Raw genomic sequence first — 6,002 nt, 5'->3', positions numbered from 1 at the left:
ATACTTTATACTTCTTGTGATCAAACGGTCCAACGCCAAGCATACGAGAGGACCACAATCCCCTCTGGGTCCTCTCGTTTGTTGTGGTGCGGTCTCGTCTCTGCTAACTGTAATATTGAGCTTCTTTGGCTTCTTGTTTCCAGAACGAGTCCAATAATTTATCGCATCCAAGAATTTAGCCAAATAAGAGCTCCATCCCTTAATAATATCTCTTAAATCAGCCAATGATATGTAATTTATCATGCTGTCATATATTATTGCCTTAAGGGATAGGATCTGAAGCTCGACGAGAAGCCAATGGTTACGTTCCAAAACAGGGATAAACACCTGCAATCATAAGTAATAATTCATTCATTTGCGCACTTATTTATGAATACCTTTAAACTCAATCTAAAATAAACACTAACCTTATCGACCTCCCACCATGCAGGATAAAGTTTAGCTTGTCCATTGCCCAACGCAAATGATTCATCTCGTTGATTCTTCAAGTGAACGGCGTTAAAAGACGTCGGCATAATTGTATATCGTGTATTTCTTTTATTTTCCTTAAGTTTCCTAATTATTAGAAGACGTGACACCCACGCATCGATATGCTGTTTTACAAAAAAAGACATATATTAGTAACTTACATAAATTTACAAAAAAATAATCAAATTAAAATATAAGAAAAATATAAGACTTACCCCTCCATCGAAATAGCCATTGTCTTCGACCCCTAATAATACGCCTCACCAAGACCGATCAAGCAACAAATAAATATCATCATTGAGCTTGCATATGTCAGTGAAACACCCCTGGCTTCGCTCATGTAGATAAAAATCAACTGCGGTCTTAGCCCAAAGGGTGTTATCCAGAATTGTGTCCGGTAGTTGTTTCCTCTCCACTTCAGATACCGGTATGGTACTGGCCGGTAACTCATACGAGAGCCAACTTGAATCCATCATGTCCGGTACGTCAGAGGGTTTCTCAAGAATCCTACATATGACGCCATGTGAATCGGGCTCTTGAATGGTGGGAGGGACCTCTTCAACGATGACAGTGGCCTCTTGAACGGTGGGAGGGGACTCTCGAGGAATGATAGGGGCCTCTTCAACGATAGGAGTGGACTCTTGAGGGATGACAGTGGCCTCTTGAACAGTGGGAGGGGACTCTCGAGGAATGATAGGGGCCTCTTCAACGATAGGAGTGGACTCTTGAGGGATGACAAGCGAGTCGGGCTTCTTCTTGCGGTGTCTTCGCACTATTAGGGTATACGGAGACTTAATAGCACGTGCACGCCGTCTGATGCGTGAACTCTGTCGTACAAGAAAAACCCGACATAAAGCATCCACCTTATCGGTCTGCTAAATAATTAAATACAAATATCAGTAAATAAACAGACATGATATTTAAACAGTGAAAACAAAGACAAATATATTTCAAACTTTCAACCAAAAGACAAAACAAAGACAAATACTAACTTCACAGTGTTAAAGAATACACAGTTTAGCAGAATTGGCAGCAACCGAATAAATTTACTTCAACCAAAAGACAAAACAAAAAGACAAATACTAACTTCACAGTGTTAATAAACAGTTTAGCAATATTGGCAGCAACCGAATAAATTTACTAAGCAATCTAAGTGAAATGGTTAATTTAAGTGAAATTACGAGTAAATTTATCATCAAGTTAAATATGGAAAATCTTAAACTTACCTCGTTGCGTAGAGTATGAACCTCATTCTGCAACGATACTACCATCTCACGTAGAGCGGCAACCTCACCACGTAAAGTAGACACCTCCACACGTCATGCACCATCGTTATCGAGTAGAGTACCGATCTCCTCACGCAAGGCATTGACCTCATCACGTAACTCCCTTGACTCATCCCGTGGAGGTGGAGAACAGGGAGATAGAAGTCGTGGCATCTTTGTCGGTCACCTATCATGAGGTGATGGTGGAGAAGAGGCTCGATGATGTGACGGGATAGGTGATGGCTCTCGTTGTAGAGGTGTATAGTCGGGTTGATCAGGTGATGGCTCTGGGTGAGGTGATGGCTCTCGAAGTGGAGGAAGTGGAGGCTGCTCATCATTCGTGCCATCAAGAAAACGCTGACTAGCTTGCCACCAATCAGTGGCAAGCTCAGCCTCCGTGGGTGTCAGTCTAATTAATGGAATGTTGGCCTCCTAAAAATATAAAAACTCAAACAATGTTAAACGTCTACTATTAATAACTTGTTTATATATGATAGTATTTGTGTTAACTTACATTATTTATTGTCGCATATGGTATTAAGTCTTCCCAATCCAACAGACGTTTCCTCTTCCAGGAAATAGCCCTGGGAATATCATTTGAAGTTTTTATTGCATATGTCTTCATGGCGAGAAAGGCCTCGAATATCCAAATCTACAAACAATATAATAACAAACATTAGTAATTTTTAAATAATTAATTATAATTTTGAAAACATTATATAGAAATTCTTACCTTGAAGGCCCAAACAAAGCCTGACAAAGTGTATTTCGACCCATCGCCCCGCAAACTTTTGCGGTCATCAAAGGAAGACGACAACTTAGTCCAGGTAGCTTTCCATATATACGAACCCCACGGAAACAGATTCTATGCATTTAGGTCCTCTACCAATAATATTAGCTCCTGAGGAATAGGTTGTCTGGCCTTTCTGCCTAAAAAGCCGGCATACAAAAGTAGTAGAAGGCATACTCGGACAACATCGACGTCATTCATCCGAGTAAAACCATCTTTCTTATTAAACAATTTCTTCATGTCGTCGACGTGTAAGTTCGGCTTCTCTATTGACTCATCAGGAAAAACCCTGGATAACCATGATGGGCGGGTGATATGACGAGTGTACTGGCCTACATCATCGTGTCCGAATCGTAGACCAGTGATTAAGCAGAACTCCTTCCGCCCAAAACAAGTGTACGCCGGTGGAAAATGAAACCATATCTCTTCCTCACCACATTGTATACTGTCGGGTAGATCTCTAGTCATGGTCTGAAGCCACAAATAGGTCAAATTAGCATCCCCACCCGGATGCTGTACTCTCAGCCATGGCCCGAAGCAGGTTTCCTCAAACAATTTTCTTTGTGCAGGTGAAAGCTTCGAAGCAATTGTAGTGGCTAGGCTAACTTTATTCCTTAATGTCAATGAAGCCGAAAAAAATTTCTACAAAAACAATAAACATACCAAGTTAGATATACCAAAAACTACACTGTCAAGATATACCAAAAACAATAAACATAAATAGTAGTTTATTCTTGAAACTAAAATTTGCAACACTGTTTTGTCTTTTGGTTGAAATGAAAATCGCAACGAGATAATGAGAATCGCAACGCGGAAATGACTATCGCAACGAGAGAATCGGAACGCGAAATGACTATCGCAACGCGAAATGAAAATCGCAACGCGTTGCGATTCTCTCGTTGCGATAGTTATTTCCGCGTTGCGATTTTCATTCTCGAAACTATTCTTCTTCTGCATTACTTCAACCAAAAGACAAAACAAAGACAAATACTAACTTCACAGGCTAAACAGTTTAGCAGTATTGGCAGCAATCGAATGAATTTAATAAGAAATCTAAGTGAAATGGTTAATCTATTATTGAAATTACCAGTAAACTTATCATCAATCTCAATATGAAAAACCTAAAATAATGCAAAAATTTCAAAATAAAAATAAAACAAAACTAACCCTCGGAGGTTGATTTTCCATTTCTGAATGATTGTGAGGGATTTTTGACTGTGAATGGTTGTGAGGGATTTCGCCGGCGATGGGGACGAAAATCTTCGGAGATGGGGACGGATTTCGCCGTAGAGAGTGAGAGATGGAGATGGGACTGAGTGTTGTGATTTTGGGTTTGAGGTTATGAGTTGCGATTACTGTGGACGGTTCAGTTTTCGATTTATTAAGAAAAAATTCGTGTTTGGAATTTGAAAAAAAAAATACGCGTTAATACGAATGGCGCTATGTAAATCGCGTTGCGAAAGTCAGAATCGCGTTGCGAAAGTCAGTATCTCGTTGCGATTTTGTATTATCGCATTACGATAGTAAGTATCGCATTGCGATAGTCAGTATCGCATTGCGATTTTCCCAATTCGCGTTGCGATTTACTTATTCGCATTGCCAATTTGGAAAATCGCAACGACACTGTAGACCATCGCAACGCGATTTCCAACTATCGCAACGCGAAATGCAACGCGAATTTGCGATAATGGAGATCGCGTTGCGAATTAGCGATCGCATTGCGATTTTGTTGGTCATTTTGGCAAATCCGGAAAAAGTTGGTTAAAATCGTATATTATAAGATATTTTTGGTCACTGAGGCGATTTTCTCTTTAATTTAAGGGTTAAGTTTATTTTAATTTATTAAAATTAATACCAAATTGATATAAATATATAAGTAACATTGACCAAATGTGTAATTATACTAAATATTTTTACTGTCACATCAACTTCTCCGTAAAATATTGATGACAAGTGTCTTAATTGAATGTGTTTAAATAGTTGAATGACTTGATTGATAAAATTTTCCAAAAATTGTGGTCACGATGAAAAAGGATAATAATTAGGTGTCACCAGTATAGTTTACCATTTATTTTAAATAATATATTTTTGAAACTTTTAACTAATTTATAATTATACGTGAACCTTTTAGAATTCTAAATTTCTATAAATTAATTTAATGATGTTGGATATTCATCAAATATTGTAGATTTTTTTAATAATTTTTAACAAATTTAATCTAACCTCGAACAATAAGATAAATTAGCAAAGAAAACTTGCCTTTCGTAAGTAACATTAGCTTGAAAAGTAGGTGTAGAAAGTCAAGATAAAGGTGTTGTTCATCCCAATTATTTTTTAATAATTTGGATGAAAAAATTATAAACTTCATGGAATCCATTGGATAACAATTTGTCAATTTAATTATATTATTATAAATATTTAAAATAAAGAAATTTTGATTCAATGCATAATTAAAAATTGAGTAAAAATTATGAAAACCGACCTTTTAACACGATGATCCAAACAGTAATGTGGCGATTAGTGAGGGAAGCTGTAGTATTAATAGAAGATAATTGATTAGCTATTTATTTTAATTACCTATAATCTTGATACAATATATTATCTATTGTAGAGGCACCACCTCCGAAGGCGGATGGGCCGTCGAGATGGCAATTTCCAAGAACACCAATGCTAGATTATGGTTGTGATCCTAGGCCCTACTATCAAAATTTCTCGGCCATATCATCCACCGCCAATGATGGGTAGGCTGCCGGGACCTTCGCATTATCCGTTTGGGGTTATGCGTCCACCGCCGAGGCCTCCATCCGGCGTTTTCAACCCTCGACCTCCACCCATGGTTAACCCGATGATTCACTACACAAATTATGCTGATAATTATAGTCCATGGTGGAATTGTTTATGTTACAACATATTATGTTTGCCTTTCGCTAAGGACTTGTTATTTGTTTGTCCTTTGCTCTAGAGAAATTGAATGTAGTTAAGTTTTGTCCTTAGTTTGAACTATTTAATTAAAATATTCTCTGGAGGCTATATCAATTATATTTACAATATTTGTACAAGACCCACTATAGGGAACACGAAGAAATGTTTATTAAATGAAGTTCACATCAGTGGTGGGCAAAGCAGAACATACCAAATAACACAGCTAAGTACATGCTGTTGCTGCATCAATTTGATGTGAAGTTGGTAATGAAAGAACTTTTGGTGTTTAGATCATCCCATTCTAATCCTTCCCACCAATCCTTAATACAGTACACCGTCGGCACGGTCGAGGAATCATGAGTTATTTTGATTGACAGTTTCTTCAACTTTGGGCAATCGATAACAGCAATGTTCTACAAGCAAGGGAAAGTTAATGCCAATGGTGTAATGCTCCTTAGTTCAGGGAGGTCGCGGATGGATATAGTTTTGAGCCTCGAAAATGCCTTTGAATCTGGCTCTAGTTTCTCTTCTTCGCTTATCACTTCTTCCAATGCTTT

The 6,002-nt window shown here is 38.0% G+C and overlaps 1 pseudogene; it reads right to left on the bottom strand.

The window, feature by feature from the left end:
• Positions 1-5,627: 5,627 nt before the first annotated feature.
• LOC120207351 overlaps positions 5,628-6,002 on the bottom strand; it is a 21,123-nt pseudogene continuing 20,748 nt past the window's right edge.

This window comes from Hibiscus syriacus, unplaced genomic scaffold (genome assembly GCF_006381635.1).
Source record: "Hibiscus syriacus cultivar Baekdansim isolate YM2019G1 unplaced genomic scaffold, ASM638163v2 tig00014445_pilon, whole genome shotgun sequence".
NCBI lineage: Eukaryota > Viridiplantae > Streptophyta > Magnoliopsida > Malvales > Malvaceae > Hibiscus > Hibiscus syriacus.
The sequence above is the reverse complement of the archived record's forward strand: the minus strand, read 5'-3'. Positions and strand labels throughout refer to the sequence as shown.